Source organism: Echeneis naucrates, chromosome 11 (genome assembly GCF_900963305.1).
Source record: "Echeneis naucrates chromosome 11, fEcheNa1.1, whole genome shotgun sequence".
NCBI classification, from domain to species: Eukaryota; Metazoa; Chordata; class Actinopteri; order Carangiformes; family Echeneidae; genus Echeneis; species Echeneis naucrates.
In genome coordinates, this window is record NC_042521.1 from 19,352,634 (window position 1) to 19,375,208 (window position 22,575).

The window sequence follows — 22,575 nt, forward strand, 5'->3', positions numbered from 1 at the left end:
TCAGATCTACGTATTACTGACGGCAGGTGAACATGGGCCTATAGATACACTGTTACTGCATCAATCAGATGGATGCAAATCAAATTTCCCCAGTTAAACTCAAATAAAACTGAAGTCATTGTCTGTGGCAGCTGCAGTACATCCAGAATGCTGCTACTCGAGTTTATATTAGTCCAGTGCTCAGGTTTCTGCACTGGCTTCATGTCGCTCAGAGAATAGACTTTAAAATATCTCTGCTTGTGTACAAGTCTCCTCATGGTCTAGCACCAAAGTGCATCTCTGACATGCTTGAGCCATATGAACCATGTTGGGCTCTGAGAACCTCAGGGAGTGGTCTCCTGGTGGTACTCAAAGTCAGGACTAAACATGGTGAGGCTGCATTCTAGTTTTATGTTGCTCAAGTCTGGAACAGTCTTTCAGAAGATATGAGACAGGCCTCAACTCTGACAACATATAAAATCCATGCTTAAAACAGTTCTATTTAGGTGTGCAACTGACAACTGAAAGTATTTTATCTGTGTTTTTTTAGCTTTTAACTCAATGTTTTTTTTATGATTTATGTAATGATTCTATATGATATGATTCTGTATCTATAAATCAATGAGTTGACATTGACTGCCTAAAGTGATTTGTAGTTTAGTCTTTACTGGTAATGAAATAGAAAGATGTAGAAGTACCAGATGCATTTTAAGTTATCAGTACTGTTTCTTAATTTGTGATGTTGTGTATAGGTGGATATTGTGCTTAATTTTGTGAAAAGAAATACAAAAGCCTGTTATTAAAGACAAACGACAGACTGCTAGATGAACACAACTGACGGCTCTTGTCTGTATTTCTCCTGTACAAAACAGGACATATCTTCAATGACACTGCTGTTGCCCAAATCTCCCTGAGTTGTGCTGACTAACATCTAAATATTGCATGTATCAGAGGCATTTGAAGACAATCTATGAATAAGCAGTCTGTTCCAGGAACAAAAGCTTAACTGAAGTTGGAGTTTGGCACAACCACTCTTAAAGCACAACATATCAACAGTGGCTGGTGCAGTCTGCAGCAAAACACAACATCTACATAAAGGCAGTGGGGAACAGAGACAGGATGGACCACTGCAGAAATCTTTAAGCAGCATTGTTGATATGGGCCTCGTCGATGCACAACTGCAGGAGAAAGGGGTGAGGAGATGATGCCCAAGAGCAGTAGCTGGTGAGCTGATTCCTACAGCTGAGGGACAGCAGCTGATCACCTGTTCTATTTAAGTTCAGTAGCGTGCAGGACATGGTAGAGAGACAAGGCTGAGAATGACAGAAGAGATGCCGGTTTTGGAGCATAGGCCAGCTTTGACTGTTGATGGATCAGATGATCGCAGGAGAACCTGGGATCTGTGGTATGCCACAGGACGCCAGGTACCACTGAGGCACCTGGATCAGCACAGTATGTGCACAACTGGTTAAAGTTCTGCGATATGAAAAGGAAGTGCTGGCTATCAAAGCCACTGCTGTGATGTTGCGTTGTGCTGAGGAGCCAATGATGCCAAAGACGTGTAGTGTGAAAAGGTGAAAAATTTGAAACTGCTAAACACAGGATAAAACTGATCACCTTTCAGTTTTTCTCAGTCTTGGGGTGTTCTCCTCAAGTTCAAATGTCTGCTCCTGCAGAGGCCTGCACATTTTTTTGTGGGTGAACCAGTGGAGCTTCTCACAGGTCAAGTTGCCGTAAATGACCTTAAAGACAAAGGATACGACTCTCAGGGAGTACATGGAGCCCTGATCTGCCATGAATGACTTTGCAAAAAGAGGGAACACCTTTTATCTGCTCCCCTCTCACCACATGTAGAGCAATAGTCAGCATCAACAAATGCCAATTGACCCATCAATGCCTGTGTCAGCACAGACAATGCGTTACCCTGGAAACAAGGTGCCAAAATTAATCAGTTATATCTACAATGTTGAAAATTACATATCATCTACTACTATCACAATGCTTCCCTATTGATTGCATAGATAAACATTGTATTTTATACAATTCCCTTTAATTCTCTTCTTCACTTACAATCTCTACTGGTGCAATGCTCCTCTCCAGCTGCTGAAGCAGCGTAGCCTCACAGAAAGGAAATTTTCTGATACAGTTCCGGATTAATTTCTCCTGGTATTGTGGGAAACCATCATTGTCCCTCCCTGTCAGCAGGCTGGGACCATACAACATTACAGCTAAATTACACAGCTGAAAGAAATTAATGTCAGAACTGATAACCAAGCGATAACTGGCTGACTGAAAACTCACTGACTCACCTCTTTACAAGAGCATCTAGTGTTTCATCTTGTTTCTGGAGGAAGTACAGGCATTTCTGCAGCACACAGCTGATGTAGTGCATTTTCATGGCCAGGACCTCATTCATGTCTTGCTGCTTCACACACTGTTCGCACAGCAGATCCATCACCTGGTAACGCTTCTCCAGAGCCTCCACATTCACCAGCACAGGGTTTTCCTTTACCAGCATGACTATCTAACAGAATTGAAAGCTGCATTGAAAAACCTCTCTGTTCCCAGAACAGTGAATGAGACAGCTGGGATAGAGCACATCCAGTTTTTCTAAATTATTGCCACCCAAACAATTATTGCAGTTATTCAGAACTCATTTACCAAGGCTCACAGTGAGGGAAACAAAACAGTCCTTCTTCACTCTGTAGACTATAGATGCCATTACATGTCAAATAAAAGATTGCATCTTCTGTTGAATATCAGCAAATATATTTATATTCCCAAACATTAAGAAACAGAGAGTTCTACAGTTACTAGAAGCGCTGTGTTTATCTCCATGCAGTAGCACCTCGCGCTAAATGTAAGTAAAGGCCAGGCACACCTGTAAATGGAGGCTTATAAGTGAGCTACACCTGTGCGCTCCTTGAACCTTGTTTAGCTCCTTACCTCCCCCAAGAATTCCCTGGCCCTGTCCGCCCACACAACGATTGACTGGGTCACGGGAAACGTTATGGGGTTGAGCCAAGTCTATAAGTCATCCTGTCTGCTCTCTCTGTCCGGTCCCTCCAAGCCTGCTGATTTCCCCTTTGAGTTCCCAGATCTGTCCATGGTGCCTGAAGTCTACTTGGACATGAAAGAGGTTTTTAACAAGAGCCTAGCCATGTCCTTGCTCCCACATCGCTCTTATGACTGCTGGTTATGACTCTGTCAAGTCCTGGGAGGAAGGTTGTGGATGAATACATCCAGAGGGCGCTGTCTATAGGGATCATCCATCCTTGGTGCCAGTGGAAAAGAACAGGACCTTCCAGCCTTGTTTTGACTGCAGCAGCTTGAAAAACATCACAGTGAAGAATCGTTACGCTCTAGCACTCCTCTCGCCTGCCCTTGAACTTCTGCAGGGGGCCTGCATTTTCACCAAGCTCGACCTTCGCAACGGCTACCACCTTGTTCGGATCCAGGAGGCCGATGAGTGCAAAACGGCATTCAACAACCCCAGCAGCCACTATGAGTGTCTTGTAATGCAATTTGGACTCATCAACACCCCTGTCTTCCAATCCCTGGTAAATGATGCCCTATGGACAAGTTGAATGTCTTTGTTTTTGTCTACCTTGATGACATTTTGATCTCTTCCCACTCCGAAGAGGAACATGTAGGTCATGGCCACCAGGTGCTGTAGCACTGCTCCAGCACTAGTTGTTGATGAAGCGCAAATTTAACCAGTCCACAGTGTCATGCCTGGGGTTCATTTTACTGGGGCAGATCAAGATGAGTCCTGAAAAGGTCAACACTGGCCTCTGGCAATATTTCCAGCTAGGAAGTATTTCCAGCTAGGAAGTATATCTCCATGCCAGTATGTAAACATCCTTGGCCGTCTCCCAGTCAAATGTCCAGAGTCATCACTTCCTGACGTACAGTCCCCTATTACAGATCTCCATCCTAGTCACACTATTTCCCTGTCATCTGCCAAGATCTCCTCTTCAAGATTCACCACAATATATGTCCCTCATTAATTCTATATATCTTTCTTAAAGTGTCCTCTAGAAAATAAATCATGTTAGTACATCCTTTAATTTTTGGTGTTCTTTAAAGCCTTCACTTATAAGTTTGTGCTCAGTCCTCCTGATCAAACAGTCTTCCAGATTATCGTGGCACTCTAGTAGCTAATTAACATTGATGTTGCCAGAAGGCTGGTTTCTGTGTCTAGCTTGTGGCTTCTTTTTTCAGTTCTTCTTCTTGTTTGTACTGCAACACCACTTGTAGTATCAACATCTAAGGGTTGATATTACTAACAGGAAATGTTAGTTATTAGTAAGCACCTTCATCTTAGTCATATATTTTATGTCTGATGACCCATATTATTCCTGTCAGAACAGCTTTCCGGACCAGCTTCAAAATTTTTGTTTCACAGCTAGGCAGAAAATTCCAACACTTTCTGGACTGTTTTTCTCATATAAGATTTTACAGTATTGATCCTTGAACAAAAATAAAGTCATTGTGGTCATTGAGTTAAGATGAAAAACTGTAGACATCGAATAGTCCTTCAGCCTTGTGACAGAAAACCTAGATCACTGGTTGATGAGCAAGGAAATATTTTCATTTCACTTGTGAGTGTATCAATCCTAATATTTAGACAACTAAATTAATGTTCCAACTAATTAGTGAGGCTCACCTTGACTGGGTTAAGGTTGGTGGTCATAATAATCCGGTGCAGGGGCCCTGCTAGCCTTGCAGGCAGCTTGGGCTCTCTTTCCAGCCAGTGGTTTGGTAAAGTACTCCAGGCTTGCACGTGAGAAGAAGTTATTGATCACAGTTACACAGTCATGCTGTCCTGGAAGGAAAATGTAGAGGTTGAAATGTGAGGGAATTTATTCATAAGAAAACTAGTAGAATATTTGCTTGTCTTACCTACAAATGCTGCCATCTGAGCAGCAATGGGGAGCTCTTGATTGTTTTCCCCTCTTGTGTGGGTTGAGATTAAATGGAGGAAAGACATGACAACGACAAAAGTGATGATAAAGATAAATGTTGATTATCTAAAAAAGGAAACAAATTGTCATTTATTAATTAAAATAAATAATTTTCCCATGTATATTCATCATTTCTCTTTAATTAAAAAAAGTCTGTTTTATCCGATTACTTGAATAATCGATGGAATTTTCAGTAGAATACTCATTAACTAAAATATTCAATAGCAACAGAACACAAACAGCTTACCTATTTTTATTTTATGCTTTTTATAATATTACAAATTTTTATATGTTATTTATACAGTATTAACTGCAGTTGATACAGTTGCAGTTATGGTTCCAGTTCATCCATCCATCCATCTTCATCTGCTTATCCGAGGTCAGGTTGCAGGGATAATAACTTCAGCAGGGAGCCCCAGACTTCCCTTTCCCTAGCCACATCAACCAGCTCCAACTGGGGGAACCCAAGGCATTCCCAGGCCAGAGTGGAGATACAATCTCTCCACCTGGTCCTCTGTCTGCCCCGGGCCCTCCTCCCAGCTGGACATACCTTGAACACCTCCCAAGGGAGACGCCCAGGAGGCATCCTTGCCAGATGCCCGAACCACCTCAATTGGCTTCTCTCAATGCAAAGGAGCAGAAGCTCTACTCTGAGCTCATCTCAGATGACCAAGCACCTCACCCTATCTCTAAGGGAGAAGCCAGCCACCCTTCTGAGGAAGCTCATTTCGGTTATTTGTACCCGCGATCTCGTTCTTTCTGTCATGATCCAGTTCTTATGACCATAGGTGAGGGTAAGAATGAAGATTGACCTGAAGATCGAGAGCTTCACTTTCCAGCTCAGCTCTCTTTTCATCACAGCAGTGCGATACAGCAACTGCAGTATCACTCCCACTGCTCCGGTTCTCCAGCCAATCTCCAGCCAATCTCACGCTCCAAAGTCCCCCCACTCATGAACAAGACCCCGAGGTACTTGAACTCCTTCACTTGGGGCAAAAACTCATTCCCAACCCAGAGTAGATCATCAGTTTCCTGCTGAGAACCATGGCCTCTGATTTAGAGGCGCTGTTTTTCATCCCAGCCACTTCAAACGCAGCTGCCATCCTGTCCAGTGAGAGCTGAAGGTCACAGACCGATGGTTGCCAACAGCACCGCATTGTCCGCAAAAACCAGCAATGCAATCCTGAGCCCCCCGACCTGCAACCCCTCTCCTCACCAACTGCACCTAGAAATCCTGTCCATTAAAATCACGAACAGGATCGGTGACATGGTGCAGCCCTGGCAGAGGCCAACCCTCACTTGGAACAAGTATGACATACTGCTGAATACCTACACACAGCTCTCGCTTTGGGTGTACAGAGATTGGATGGCCCCATATTCTCACAGCACCCCCCACAGCAACTCCCAGAAGACCCGGATGTATGCCTTCTCCAGGTCCACAAAGCAAGCTGGGCATACTCCCAGGCTCCCTCCAGGATCCAGGCAAGGGTGAAGAGCTAGTCCGTTGTTCCACGACCAGGACAGAGCCTGCATTGTTCCTCTTCAATCAGAGGTTTGATGATCTGCCTGTCCTTCCATTCCAGCACCTTGGAGTAAACTTTCCCAGGGAGGGTGAGTAGTGTGATGCCTCGATAATTGGCATTCACCTTCTGGTCCACTTTTTTTAAAAGTGGGACCACCAGCCCGGTCTGCCATTCCTTCGGTACTGCCCCCGACCCCCACATAATGTTGAAGAGGCATGCAATCCATGAGAGCCCCTCAACACCCAGAGCCTTTCATTTCATGACAGATCTTGTCAATCACTGGGGCTTCGCCATTGTGGAGTTGTTTGACTACCTCAGTGACTACCCTCAGGGAAATTGCAAATGATTCCCCTTCACCCCTTCTTTCCACCGTCCAACTATCTCCTCATTTGAGGCCAACAAGGTACAGTACAGCAAGGTACAGCAAGGATGGAGCAATGCCCCATCCTTGCTGTACATGGCTTGGATGGTTCCCTGCTTTCCCCATCTGAGGTAGCGGACAGTCTTCTAGGACAGCTTTGGTGCTGACTGAAAGTCCTTCTCCATGTCCTCTCCAAGCCTCTCCCACACCTGCTGCTTTGCCTCAGCGACCGCCGAGGCTTCAGCCCTTCGGCCCTGCCGGTACCCTGCAACTGTCTCCGGAGTCCCTCAAGATAACATATCCTGGAAGGCCTCCTTCCCCGGTTGGACTTTGGCTTTCCTGACCACCAGTGTCCAACACGGTGTCCAAAGGTTGCTGCCCCTTGAGGCACCCAGGACCTTGAGGCCACAGCTGTCTGCTGCAATGAAGGATTTGAACATCAGCCACTCAAGCTCAGCCTCCACAGGGATGCCGGAGGTGTAAGTTAAAGACCTCTTGGATAGGGGCACTCCTCCAAACGTTCCTGGTTCACCTGCACTGCACATTTGGGCTTACCAGGTCTGTCCGGAGGCTTCCACTGCCACTTGACCAAACTCACCACTAGATGGTGATCAGTTGACAGCTCAGCCCCTCTCTTCACCAAAGTTTCCGAAACATGTGCGATCATCTGCGCCATCTGCGCTCCTAGAATTGTACTGGTGATTTTTTGTTGCTACTTTGTTCCTGCTTATCCTAGATCCTCTAGTGATTTTCTGTTTTTGTGACTTTAACCCTTGTGTATACATTCTGTATACTCCCCTTGTGCTATGGGTTAAAAATTACCTGCCTTCACCAAAGCCCTAAAATGAAGCAGCTTAAAGCAGCTTAATTGAATTTTATGATGAAACATCCTATTATTTATCAAATCAACTCAATGTTATTCAGTTTTATCATATATCCCTCTATGGCATGGTGTTGCCCTCAGGCAACAAACCAGTATTTTGGCCCACACAGCACCCCTTTAAATTTTTTAAGTAAAACATCACATTAAAAGTCTGATAATAAGTCTGTGACCAATGAAATTTGAGCTGGGTGTGGCTTTGACCTTTCATCTTGGGGTGAAACAGTCCTTTTTGGGACCACAGCTGACTCAATTTTTAACATGTTTAAATTTAAATAACTTAGTATAAATCATATCTGTGATGTGCATGAATAAGTAAAAAAGCATGTTTGATTGAGTAAAGACACTTTTTGTCTTCATTTATATACTAAAATGGTAGTTTTTCATTCGTTGCCTCAGGGCAACATTGTGCAGTTACACCACTTTGGTGTGAACTATAACATGCTCATGGATGGAGATGTGTAGGGATGTATAGTTATCAACATAATCAATTTTTTTGCTGTACTATCTACTATTACTAACAGGAAATGGATGCACAAACATTTTATGGGTGTAAGGAACATGATCAAGCGGTTAGGCTCATTCCTTCCGACAGTGAGGACAGTGAGCTTGAGGAGAGTGACAGTGAGGAAGAGTGGACTCCAGAATCAGGTTTGAGGGAGAGCTAGGAGATCAGGGTTCAGTCAGTGGAGTAACATACTGTATGGAATGAACATATATGTGCGTGTTTGTGTATGTGTGTGTGTGTGTGCGCGTGTGCGTGTGCGTGTGCGTGCTTGCATCAGTGGATGAAAAGAGGTATATATGACCTATTCTAATTTTATGCTTACTGGTTTCTTTTGAAAACAGATGACCTGCCTGATGACAACGACACCAGCAACTGCTTCATGAGGTTCCATACAGAATAATACGGACTGTGCTTTGTAAAAAAGAGAATTGATAAATCATTTGTGGCTGTTTGTTGAAATAAAACTTCTTCTAATGTATTTATTGCTTGTTTGTTCCTCATTTCACTTATTAAATAATATAGAAAACCTTGGCGTTTTAGTACCTTCATAGCATCTTGTTGCCCTGAGGCAACAAACCAAAATCTGGTGGGGGGTGGAGGGGGGACACATTTTCTGATTGATATATTATAAGGACCCCCCCAAGTTCCAAAACTAGGGTGAAATATTTTTTTCCTCATAAAATAAAAATTCATGCCATAGAGGGATATTTTTTTTCTAACAGTGGAAAAAGACATTCACCCGTGAATATGATTATTTTTTTTCTGTCTTTTTTTTTTTTTTTTTTCACCACAAATCAACTGTTATAATAGTTTTCTTTTATACAGTAACGGTTTATTATTGCTATTATATCAATTTGAAGAAATTACTCTTGAATTAATTTTATTGAAAGGAAAAACAGTCAACAGTATGGAACTTTCCAATAGTTTATTCTTTGTTAATATTCTTCAGGAAGTGAATTATCAAATACAGCTCTTCTCTTCTTTTGTCTAATAACAAAACAGCAAAAGGTTGCTCAACATTGAACATTAGCACATGTGGGACAGTATGTACAAACGTGAGTATGGGCTTTGTAGACGTATTTTTCACATGTGCAGCACACAACTTTCGTCATGCAGTCCTTCTTCCATCTTTTTCTCTTGCCTGACCCAGATGCAGCTTCAGGTGGCTCAGGACAAGATTCAGCTTCCTGAGCAGCTATCACAATTGCTGCAGAGGCTTCTGTGCGGGGGAGGTGCTCCCTTCTTACGATGCATGGGGTGACAAGAGCCTTTCCCAACTGCTCCAGGAAGATCCTCCTCCTGTTCTTCCTCTCAGCCATCCAGGTTGGGTGGATCATCTGCCATATCACAAAGGCATTGTATGATGAGACATCAAGGATGTGGTGAAGGATGACCAAGGGCCAGCATGCAGCAATCATTCTGCAGCTGTACGTTCCAACAACCATGTCAAGGTTGTCCATGCCTCCTTTAGTGCGGTTGTAGTCCAGGATGATGGCTGGTTTCCTGTATTCACGATCAGTGATTTCAGCTGCCTTGTGCAGTGTACTCAGCAGGACCACGTTCTTGTTCTTTTTTGGGAGGTAATAAACAAGAGTGGTGGTGGGAGTAAAGGCTAACTTTGTCGAGAAGACCACTCTCCCTCTTGTTGTGAGGAGTGCAGGGGGGAGTTCAGGCTTGTTTTTCCAAACAGTGCCAACCATGGTAATTTTCCTTTTCAGGAGCTGCTGGCCGAGTTCATAGGAGGTGGAAAAGTTGTCACATGTGACGTTGTGCCCCCTCAGTCAAATCAAGTACAACACACATCCCCTGGTTCTTTTCTGGTGCTCCACTGGGCAGCTTCCCAGTGCAGACTTGCATATTCCATCCATAGCATAGCTGGCCATTCATATTTTGCTGGCTTGCTTGGCATATACTGCTGGAAAGGACAGCGACCTGATTTAAAAAAAAAAAAAAAAAAAAAGGACAAAGATTAGTCAGTAGTGAGTGTGAGTGTCACAGAAAAAAAGCTCATGAATCAAAATAGTAAAAACATAAATTTCAGGTAAGTAACATTACCAAAACAAAAATGTACCTTTGAATGGAACCAACTGTCATCTACTGTGACTTTGGGTCCAGGGTTGTAAAGGTATGGCAGACGTTCAACCCACTTGTCCCAGACGTCTCTGATGGCTGCCAGTTTGTCCTGCACATGCCTTGCTGGTCTTGACTCACGATTGTCAAATCTTAACATTCTTGAAAAGTGTGGAAGAGTTTCAGCGGCATTGTGGCGCGAAAAATTGCCCTTCCACTCTCTGCATCCCAGAGACTAGATGTAGCCTTACCATGAGACCTATAGACACCTGCTAAGATCAAAAGCCCTATGTAGCCACGCAGGTCAGTCTGATTCATATTTTTCCAGTTGTCTCCATATTTACAGCAACCCTCCAAATTTGTCTTTTCCAATATGATCTTTTCAATGGCTGGTGGGATGAACAGGAGGAAAGTGGAGGAGATGTCCTTTGCATGGGCAGCTGAATATCTTGTTGGTCCTGGGGTCATCCTAATGATGTTTTGTGCTGTAGCTCTTCCTGGGGTGCTGTCTGTGTTTGAAGAAGGCCATGAAATTTTACTGTTCTTGGATAAAAATGTCTCTCTGTCAGCTTGGGTCATTTCTTCTTCACCTGAAGAGGCTTCATGCTCTGTGTTGTATTCCTCCTCATCTTCTTTTTCAGATACCTCTTCTTCCACACCATAGTGTGTGTGTGTGTGTGTTAGAGAGAGTTTTTGTATGTATGTTGTATTTTTGCAGCTAAACATGGTGGTTGGTCATTTTTGACCTGCAGGACAACACGAGGGTTAAGTATCATTCCTAACGTTGCTAGTGATTTTCTGTTGACACTTTCCAGCATTCATCCGCTGGAGTTTGCAGAGGCTTTTGTTTCTCTTTTTGCTTCTTTTGTTTTTCTCGCCGCAGGCTCAGCCACCGACACATTCCAATCCTCCGGTTTATTTATTACTTTGATTGTTTATTTATTTGCTACTTTGTCAATAAAGTTTTGTTTACCCATGTCTGGGTGTCTGCTCTTGGTTCCAGACAGTTACGTGTCTGTTACGTGACAGCACACTTCAGCATGAGCTCTGGTCCAAGTCTGTTGTGGGTGGTGGTGAGTGGGTTAGGGTTAGTTAGAAGTGTGAGGCTTTGTCACCATACCTGATTCTGACAGTCTGTCACTGTGAAGGAGTCTATGGGCTTTGTGTAGTGGTTATCAAACAGTGTTGAGGGCTGCACCTGCCTCTCAGCAGTCATCTCCAGATCTCTCTTAACTATGAAGAACATATGTAAAGCTGACATAACTACATTTTGGATGCAGCAGGTAAAGTGGATGGGAGATGAGGTCATCTTCTTTACTATTTAACATTTGCAACTTTCCAAATCCTGTGCATTTATTTTTCCTTGGGCTATGGCAGATAATATGAGGTTTCAGGTCCCATTAGATGAGCAAGAAAGCTGCTGGAAAAGTAGTAATGATGCTTGTTCAAAAGGTTTTTCTGTGGTACATAGGAAATAATAATAATTGGGAAAATATGAAAATTGCATAAAGATAATAATTGAAACATAATTACACTGCAACATTTTCTGGAAGTGAAGATGTGGGATGGAGGTTGTTAGGGTTAGAAGTACCTCTTTTGTTAAATACATAGGCCAGACATTTTAATTTGAAGAAAAACTAATTTATATGTAGTTATGAATGTTCCTCCAAATACGTACCTCATCCAGGCAGTTGACTCGTACATCTTTGTTTGCAATCAGTTGAGCAGCTTCATGAATGTCACCTGCAAACAGATGCATCTCTCTGAAACTATGACTTGGGACATCAGAGTAAAAAGAGAGCAAATACTGCACATGCTAATACTCATGCATAATCCATTTAAATCAATCATTAATATTTTAATTATAAAGGTGAAGCATTTTATTATATTGGTTTGCATGTCTGCATATATTCTCTGGTGAAGAACCCAAATAAGCATTCACTAAAGAAGCCGTTTCTTCGTGGAAACATATTAAACTTGGCGTTGACCTGCTCTGCTTTCTTCGTTGTTGTTTGTTTAGTTGTTTGTATATTTGTTTTATGCATTTGTCAGCATACTTTCACAATGATACAATGCGTGTCTTGCACTCTTAATGGTTACAGATATTCAGTGAAATAATAAAAATGTTGCAACACTAAGAAGCTAGTTCTCTTGAAGCTAGTTTATCTATCTTTATTGAGTGAAATGGCCTTTTGTTCAGTGAGGGACATCTCATTAAATACAATGGCCATCAGTTTTACCTGCTGCAGTGGCCTCTCAGCAGACACGCAAGAATAATGGCTATATGATTAAAACTGTGGAAAATACTAGCCATTATACACACTGAAGTGTCAATGTGTGCCATGTTTCTCAGCTCTCTTAATTGGCAAATGGATTCTACTGGGAATAGTGACAGTACGATTAACCTGTTTTACGAAGGTGACTAATTTGCCATAGAAGCTGACACTGCTGCAGGAGCAACAGCAGTCAGAGCGAACAATCTCGCTATCAACCTAAGAAATTAATGAAATTGTTAATTTGGGACTCTTTCAGTTATAAAAACATTAGCCAGGGGATTGTTCTACGTGATCACCATCCAGAAGAACATTAACAATGAATACACAAAAATTTAACTACTATACAACAATTTGCTTAACAATTGGGGTGTGTGGGAGTGTATTAAATAAAACTGTGATCATTTCTCTTGCTATTATAGCACTATCAAAATCCACAATGGCCACATCCGTAATTGTAACCTGTATTTTTGTTTCAATCTTTCTACAGATTCTTGCGGCAATGAAAAAACAGGCAGATTTCTACCTACCTAATAATACTAAGCCAACTAAATCAACAACTAAACTGACATGTCTGAGATGAGCCATTCTTGGAACATACCACTACTCCAAACTGATGGGGGCACCTCTTGGGCGAAGGAAAAGAAGTTGAAAAGGATTTTGATTTACTCTCAAAGTAATTTGAATCAGTCTTTGTCAAGTTAAAATATAATATGATGATAAGTATGTCAAAATCTGATGTATAAAAAGTTTAAATTCAAAGTTCCCTGCAGTGAATCCAGCATCACCCTCTCCCCATCTGCTCCGAAGACTTTCTCACCAACCAACAGGTCATCAGACTACGCCCTTACCCCCCACCCCCTCTGTCACCATCAGTACCAGTGCTCCCCAAGGGTGTGTCTTCAGTTCTCTGTTTTACTCCCTTTACACAGACGACTGTACTGCTGTCTACGCAAGGAACGCCATCATCAAATTCGCGGAAGACATAACTGTCATCGGCCTCATCACAGAGAGAGACAACTGGTGTGATGCAAACAATCTGGAGTTGACGACTAAAAATACTAAATAAGGAGGAACCCGCTGGTCAATCTACCCACATTGCTGATTTTTGTGTGTGTGTGTGCATGTGTCTACATTTGTTCTCATAGCTTAACACCACAGGGCGTGTCAGCTTTACATGAGATTGATGCAGTTCTAGTCTTGTAGCTAAATATCTATTTTCAGTGCATGTGTGTGACCATCACCAGCCCTCCTTGGAAGCTAGTTTGTTGATTTTTATTGAGTGGAGTGACATTTCTGTGGCAGGGAGGGCAGTGCTAAACCTTGGTGAAGTTCAGGGTGAGTAAAGGATGAAATCCAGATAAGATCTGGAAGGATGGACAAGGGAAGGGGAGCAAGTGGTGCTGGTACGAACTGGTACATTGAAGGATACTATGCTTTTCCTGTCACCTCACTTGGGATTATGAGAATCCAGAGAGTGTCTGTGTAGATCCCTGGGATGGGAGTCCAGATAGGTGAAGGTGACCCAATAGATGAGCTGAGTCAAATATGGGGTACATAGTGATGGAAGGAAAGAACAGCTTAGTCCATTTTAGGCAGGATTCATCAATTCTTCGTGATGTGATGAGCCTCTGGCTCCCCATTGCCACTATCCTGTGCGCAGGAGCACATGAGGTACCAAACCCAGAGAGCCTCCGCAGCCATGCAGCCTGCCACAGCCCCTAGTGTTCTGGGCAGGCACCGCTGGACTGCAGTGGCTCTCTGCAGAACAGCCCAGGTACCACGCAGGTACTCGAACCATCCGCTGAACGGCCATTCTCCAATGAGGAAGTATTGCCCTGCACCGTGATCCTGTGACGGGTGGTGTGATGTATTAAAATTGGGGGAAAGGAAAAGAAAGGAAAGAAGGGTGGGGTGAAGTCAGAGGACTGCAGTACAGCTCTGTCCTGCAGCCAACAGATGCCCCCTGAAGGAGGAGGCAGCAGAAAGGAAGAGAGGAAAGGAGAGGAAAGGAAAGACCAGAGAGCCTGCTGGCCCACACTGCAGAGGCCTGCGGTGTGACCTAGGAAGAGCTGGAAGTCTCCACCCCTAGACCCCGGGACAGCGAGGAGGCCCCAGAGCCATGGGGGAATCCTAGACAGGGTGCCAGAGCACCCTGGAGGCTGGAATAAAACACATGTTTTTCTTAGACTTGGTGAAACTTGAATCTACTAATGCAGAGGGAATTAGGGACAATGCAGCACCTTAGCTAGCCCAGCTTATGTTAGTGTAGCTAGCCGCCCCCCTGCAGCCAGTGAGGGCCGACCTAGACCAGCTCCTACGGCACCTGAGAGAGTTTCCACCCCCCGCCAACCAGCGGCTCCCGAGCAGCCGAGATCCAGTCAGGGCAGCTGGGTGACTGTTAGAGACAAGAGGCATAGTCATAGGCAGCAGCCCCCGGTTCACCACCGATCCAGTTCACGTTTCCAACAGGTTCTCCCGACTCAGCGGCACACCCGCTGAAAAGCCAACTCTAGTGATTGGCAATTCTATTCTGAGGAACGTGAAGTTAGCCACAGTTCAGTGTATCCCGGGGACCAGAGCAGGCGACATCCAGTCTTATCTGAAACTGCTGGCTAAGGGTAAATATGCTAATATTGTTATTCACGTCGGCAGTAACGACACCCGACTTTGCCAGTCTGAAGTCATAAACATTAATGTGGAATCGGTGTGCTCTTTTGTTAAAACAATGTCGAACACTATTTTTCTCTGGCCTCCTCCCCAATCAGACCAGTGATGACATGTACAGCCACATGTTATCACTGTGGAAGGTTTTCTGGTCTGACCTGGTCTGATTAGGAGAGATGATGTCCATCCCACCATGGGCGGGCCGCTCTCATTTCTAGGAATATTTTTATTAGAAATCCAAAACCCTGACAATCCCGAGTTGAGATCAGGAGGCAGAGCTGCAGTTTAAGACGCTCCTCTGCGCCTCAGTCAGAGAGGTCACCTGCCGAGAATAGAATAGAGTCTCTGTCTATGTTTAGGTCTATAGAAACTGTGTCTGTCCCCCGACCACCTAAATTTAGAAAAGTTACTAAACCCAAATTAAACAGAAGAGGAGATAAAAACCAAAAACCTAAGTGAAATCAAAATAGCCACAAATTTGGTCTCAAATAACACTGCAATTAAATGGGGACTGTTGAATATTCGATCACTGTCATCAAAATCTCTACTAGTTAATGATCTCAGAGCTGATCAAAAAGAAAGTAATCAAACAAAGGAGGCTAGCTCCCTGGTATAACTTCCAAATCTGTGCCTTAAAGCAGACATCAAGGAAATTAGAAAGAAATTGGCGTTCCATTAATTTGGAAAAGTCTCACAGAGCCTGGAAAGGTAGCTGAAAAACATATAAAAGAGCTCTCCGCAGTGCTAGATGTTCATATTACTTAGCACGAATAGAAGAAAATAAGAATAACCCCAGGTTTCTCTTCAGCACTGTAGCCAGGCTGACACAGGGCCATAGCTCAGTTGAACCAGTGATCCCCTTAGCTCTAAGCAGCAATGATTTTATGGGCCTTATTACCGATAAAATTCTTATACTCAGAGAAAGAATTAATCAGCTCTTACCGACATTAGACAATAACCTGTCTATTAGACCAGTACCAACTTGCATCTTTAAAGAGATTTTTTATTTAATTGAGCCGTTCATTCTAGATCTGATTAATTAGACTTTATCTTTGGGTTATGTACCTCAGGCACTTTTTTGATGAAAATTTTTCTGGAGTCAGACAGACAGGGCTACGGAGAAAGAGCATCCGGAAGCTCCCCTGACTGGTGGGCTGCTGAAACTGCAGCAGACAGTGAGATCACTGGCAGTTGTGTTGACTGTGAATGGGACAAAATGAACCTACCCATAACACCACTCAAAGCCCAACTAGAAATCCCAAAATCAGCATTAATATTTATTTCCTTGGTTGGGCCTCCAACTTTTTGTGGTGTGTGGAACTGCCAGCTGCCTATTATCACAGCATGAGAGGAAAAAAAAAAAAATACAGGCAGCACATGTTGAATGTAATTGCATATCTATTTATGACAATATGTCAATAAAAATTCTTGACCTTTCAATTGGACTATAGCACTTATCAGTCAATCACTGTTGTTTTATTTCTCTGGAATGAACACACATGGAGAAGTTTTTAGCAAGTTAGGCAGCTTCAACAAAATATCAGTGTACTGGTTGCGAAATAAGAAAAATATGGTTGTTCCTGTCAGAACCAAAGAAGTGTCATTTTGAAGTGAGGAGTGAAGAGTGCAGCACTACCACTCTCTAAAGTAGCATTTTCAATGCTGCCATGTCTTTAAAGTTTCTGATGAACTCATTATGATTTTCTGGATGTCTTTCTCAATGGAGTGGATTCTTCTCCACACAGACTTCTTAGTTTGTTTTTTATTAAGCTGCTCCCCTGGCCTACTTGCTCTAGCTCCCTTTCTTTCTCCTTTCTAGGCATTATGCAGTAATTGGTAAATTAAAAGAGACCAACAGTATGAATAAGACTGCTTGGTTACATTACAACAAAGAACAAGGCAACTTTTTCTAATTGGGAATTGCCTGTGGTCATTTAAATAAAATTACTGCAAGTCAAGTGTTAATTATGTAGCCTAATGTAAATTTACACAAAACTAAATATTCAACTCAAGTATATTGATAGATTCACATGCTGTACTAATGAAAAATCTACTGATATTAGTGGTGGTCATCACATCATGACTATAGGGGTGAGAATAAGCTGGTCAAAAGCCCTGGCTGGTGATGTCAGCAGCCGGGACTCCCTAATGTCTCCCATTAGAGGGTGTAAAGCTCAACCTGCTTGCAGGCTAAAGTTTAATTATCCCAGTGTTTAGTGGGTTTTCAATTGATCTGATGTGTTGAGTTTGCAATGCCTTTTAAATGGTATAAAGCATGACTTAATGTTCTGTGTGCAAGAGCATAATTAATTGGACCAGTTGTTGTCCTGGGGTGACTGGTTGCCCCCTATTTACCTAAACTCCCGTCGCTTTTTCGGAAATGTATTTAGCTTTTGTGATGAATTAATAAATTTTATTTTGTATATTACCTCCCCGCAACTGTGGTTATTGGAGGGACTGACAAGCAGTACGTGTTATGGGGTGATGTTGCAGCAGACAGCTCCCCCTAGGGGCTTGTATGTATATGAAATCGGCCATCTTGTTATGTGCGCAGCCAGCGAATACACGTTGTTCATAGACACAGCTTGACTCTGTCCGTTATTCACGAACCTACACTTGTAACATGGTGTCAGAAGCTTTACTGGAACCAAGAGTGAGTTTGACGTTGCCTGTCACTGAAACAGCATGCGTCTATTTGTTTTGATAGGCCCAGTTAGACGTCTAAGTTAGCCTGCTAGCATTAGCTTTGCGCCGAGAAGCCGAGATGCCGAGACAGTGCCCTGAAGAGATCCCATTACATCATGCACACCTTAGATGACGTGTGTACAAGCTGCACAAAAGCACGTATCTTCACCCTGGTGGATGCGCGCAACACAGTCCTGCAGTGTCGCTTGGATGAGGGTAGCAGCCTAATGACAACATTCTGGACGCCATGGGGTAGAAAGCGATGGCTGAAACTCCCCTTTGGTGTGTCAGTCGCTGTATCAGAGGACACGGAAGAGGAGGCTGTTCGTGACCACCACACACACCTCTGATGGACAGATGCAGGGAAGTGAAGCTGAGCATAAAAAGCTGCAGTTTCGAGTGAGGGAAGTCTGCTTCCACAAGCACATACTGTGGGCAGAGGGCCTCAAGGTTGACCCAAGAAGGTCAGGATGGTCCTGGGCATGACAAACCCTACAGATGCAAAAGGCGTTCAGCTTTGTTAACTATTTGTCAAGGTTCATGTCCCACTTGTCAGAAGTGTGTGTAACACCGAGGAGGTTGCTGGACAAAGAGGTGCTGTGACACTGGCTGCCCAAACATAATCCTGCTATGGAGGAAATCAAGGCACTGGTCACAGCAGTGCCAATTCTACACTGCTATGATGTCAGCAAGCCAGTGACCATACAGAGTGACTCCAGTCAGACAGGGTCGGTTGCTGCTTACTTATAGGGGGACAGCCGGTTGCGTTTGCCTCCCGCGCGATGAACCAGATGGAGCAAAACTATGTGCAGATTGAAAAGGAATGCCTCAGCATCGTATTCGCTTGTCAGCGTTTCCACTACTACTTATATGGTAGGGGTGATGTGACTGCAGAGACCAACCATCACCCACTTGTGTCAATCTTCACTAAGCCCCTCCTCAGTGAACCAAATCGCTTTCAGAGCATGCTCCTTACACTTAGAACTATTGCCTCACCGTGGTGTACAAGCCAGGCCCTGAAATGTACATTACTGACACGCTCAGCAGGGCTGCCACCCTGCCACAGAGAACAGACTCTCAGTACAAGCAAGACATGGTCTGCAGCATATAGCAGGAGCAGTATGACACTGCAGCCATTCAGCAGGCAGACTATCTAAACGTCACCAGCCAACGCCTCGCACAGATCCGAAGACACAAAGAGGATGTGTGGATGTGTGTCTTCAAACACTCAAGTCAGTCGTACTGGTGGGATGGCCAGGACGCAAAGAGGAATGTCCCAGGGCCATCAGAGATGAAATAAGCTCACAGGGCGGTGTGCTTCTTAGGAGCCAGCGTCTCATAATTCCAAAAGCCATGTGTCCTGAGATGCTGAGACGGGTCCACTATAACCATGTGGGGGGTGAGGCTTGCTATCAACAGGCTCATGATACTCTCTACTGGCCTAATATGCAAGGAGAGATTAAAGACTATGTGCAGCAGTGCTCAGTGTGTAACCAGTATGCACATGAGCAACAGAAGGAGACTATGATGTCACATCTGCTCCCCACGGAACCCTGGCAGCTGGTGAGCATTGACTTGTTCAGCTCCGCAAGGCAGGACTTCCTGCTCATGGTGGATCCCTAGTCTGACTTCTGGGAGATTGACCTACTCCCAGCCCTGGCAGCAGAAACAACTGTCAGAGTTGATCTCCGACCTGCAGAGGTTGTACCTCCACACCCCTCAGTCCACACAATCACCTGAGCAGCCAGGCAGATGCAGGTGAAAGGGGCCTTGCTAGTGGGGGCAGCGCAGAGGAAATTGTTAGCAGCCCTGCAACGTCTTCGAGGTTGTCAGCCCCGAGGTCGCCGCCACCTTCCCCACAGGCTGTGACCACACCATGCCGTGAGTTACAGGGCTGGGCATTCTCCTGGAGTGGGAGGCATATTAAGCCTCCAGACAGACTTGACCTCAAGGTCATATATTGAGCTGGGACTGAGACACATACACTCACACACTGGATATTAGACACACACACACAAAAAAAGAAATGATGCAGAAGCTGTGACGTTCACTTCAAACGCTCTTATTCAGTGGGTTGTGTTTCTGTGATGCTATTATTCTTTTTTTTATTGTTCTGAGAAAGCTATGGTTAATGTTGAATGTTGATCTCTTTGTGATGCACTGTTTTCACTGCATTATTCTCAGTTTGTTGTTGGGGTTGTATCCTGCTAAAGAAAGGTAGCTTATGAGGTGACATTGCAGCAGACAGCTCCCCCTAGGGGTGTGTCTGTATATTGATTGCATATTGATTTTGGGCTAGCATCTAGCTGGTGAGTTTTCGGCTAATTTTATGCTCAGCTGTGTAGCACTGTTTGAGACAGGCTACTTCACCACAGAGACAAATAAAGGCAAGTTATAGCAAACAATACAGCCAACTTGATTTACTTATGTCTTACCTGGCTGGAAGGGAGGAGGTGTGTTTGGGCTGCAGCTGTGCATGCTGCTGCTGCCACTGTGGAAGGAAGAGAGCTGTGTGCGGGGTGGGGAGGGCTGGGTATATTAATTGGGGCGTTATTATCACACGCTTTTAATCGTCAAGCATTTATAGATGATTATGTCTGCATTGGCCAGATACACTGTTGGATACAAAAAAAACTTGGGCACTTGCTTGGTCCAGAGAGCAAAGGGCAAGTGCTATAGCACCACCTAGTGTCTATCTGTGCATGCCACTGATCTTGGTGTTTTCTTGTTATTTTTGTAATGCAATTTTGTAATAAAGTGTATCTTTCCACTTTCATGTCTAAAATTTTTCTTCATATTCTGCAAGGTATTTATACTCGGTCAATCAGCATTTGATTGTAACATTTGATCAGAGGATCTGAACTTTGGTTCAGGTAATGAAACCATGGACTTGGTGACTGGCTCTTAAAGGACATTTCCAGTAAACAGGCTAAAGATTGATCCTGATCCACAAGAATTTGCATGGTATGGTCTGCTGTACTGAAGAATGCACCAGGATCTAAGAAATGTGGGAAGTGCTCAGATTATGAACCTATAAGAGCAGCATAGAACAGTGAAGACAAATGACACTATTGACTAAAGCAGGAAGATCTGTATGCCTCATTGGATGAGATACAGATATTGATAAATTACAAGTCTATCAATACCAATATAAATATTGATACTGGTGGAAGTTTCCTCCTCATTAAAAGCTCTAACACTGATCATGGGGTCTTTATGTGCTGTGTTTTTTTTTAAGCCATTTTGGTACAAATGTGTGCAGGTGAACAGCGAAATGAACATTGAAAAGTCAGAATAGTATCAACCTTTCTGACTTAATGTGTGTCAACTATTCAACATGTTGTTCCTACTTCCTACAGAAGTTAACATTAATCCTGTCCTTCATCCCACCATAGGCTTAAGTCCTGTGTCTGTATCCCATCCCTACTTTTATCTCCACCTCTTCTATTTCTCCTACCTACCCGAACCAGGGTCTGTATCTCCACCCTGCTTTCACTGGTGCAGTTGGTGAGAGGTCAGAGTAGTTGACGGTAGTGCTGTTTGAGATAGTTGTCTTGACGTGAGGAACGGTGATGGCTGGCATTAGGGGGGTGACTCTGAGACGCTCAGAGTCTAGCCAAGATCACTGTCTAGCCTCCTGGGGGTGTCGTGGGATTCACTAGTCGAAACACCGGTGAAAGGAGGTTCCCACCTGATGACTCCAAAGACATGTTAGCTATCACTGCTCACTGGGCTAGTTAAATATTATCTTTAGGGCACATAGGGCAGGGCGAAGGTTTGTTGTTAGGTGTTAGTCACTGAGTCTGGTCCATTCTTTTGTAGCACAAGTTTCTTGTGTTTATTCTGAATGGGCCTTCAGGTCTTTCGTTTGTTATTCACGTGATTACAGCAGTAACATGATCAATGCTGTTATTGCTGGTGAGGAGAGCTATCTGACTTAAGCATGAAATTTAACGTTAGCACCATCATATTCATGTAGATGTGGAAAGTGACAGCCTTACTTCTCCATTTCTTTCACTACTAGACTCGATTGGCTTTTCCCAGCATGTGAAAGAACCCACTCACTGCTACAATCATATGATCTTGTTTTAACATATGGCATTTCAATTGACAAGTTAATTTTTTTTCTCAAAACTCTCTTCTGACTGACCATTACTACATTAACTGACTGCACAGCATCAAAGAAAAAATTCAGCTGTAGAAGATGTTGTGGCCAAATTTAAAGAGAACATTCAGAAATCATTTCCAGCAATGCCATGCCATGATTTCTCCTGTACACAGGTTTATGACCCTGTGATTAGCACTATAGCCACACTATGTTGATGATGATGCCCTCTAAAAAAAGAAAGTAATTAAACAGAGGAGACTGGCTCCATGGTATAATTCTCAAATACATGCCTTAAAGCAGACATCACAGAATTTAGAAAGAAACTCACTTAGCCTGAAAAGAAAGCTTAAAAACGTATTTTTAAAAAAGCTGCACTCAGCACGAATAGAAAAAAATCTAGAACAACCCCAGGTTTCTCTGGGCACTGTAGCCAGGCTGACAGACAGTCATAACTCAATTGAACCAGTGATCTAACCCCCTCTAACTAACCCTTAGCACTCAGCAGCAATGATTTTGTGGGCGTTTTTGCAGATAAAATCATCATAATTCATCAG

General features: G+C 43.6%; 1 pseudogene; it reads right to left on the minus strand.

Annotated features, from left to right (window-relative positions):
* Positions 1 to 1,744: 1,744 nt before the first annotated feature.
* Positions 1,745 to 6,479, minus strand: LOC115051472 (ankyrin repeat and MYND domain-containing protein 2-like; annotated as a pseudogene).
* Positions 6,480 to 22,575: the final 16,096 nt, after the last annotated feature.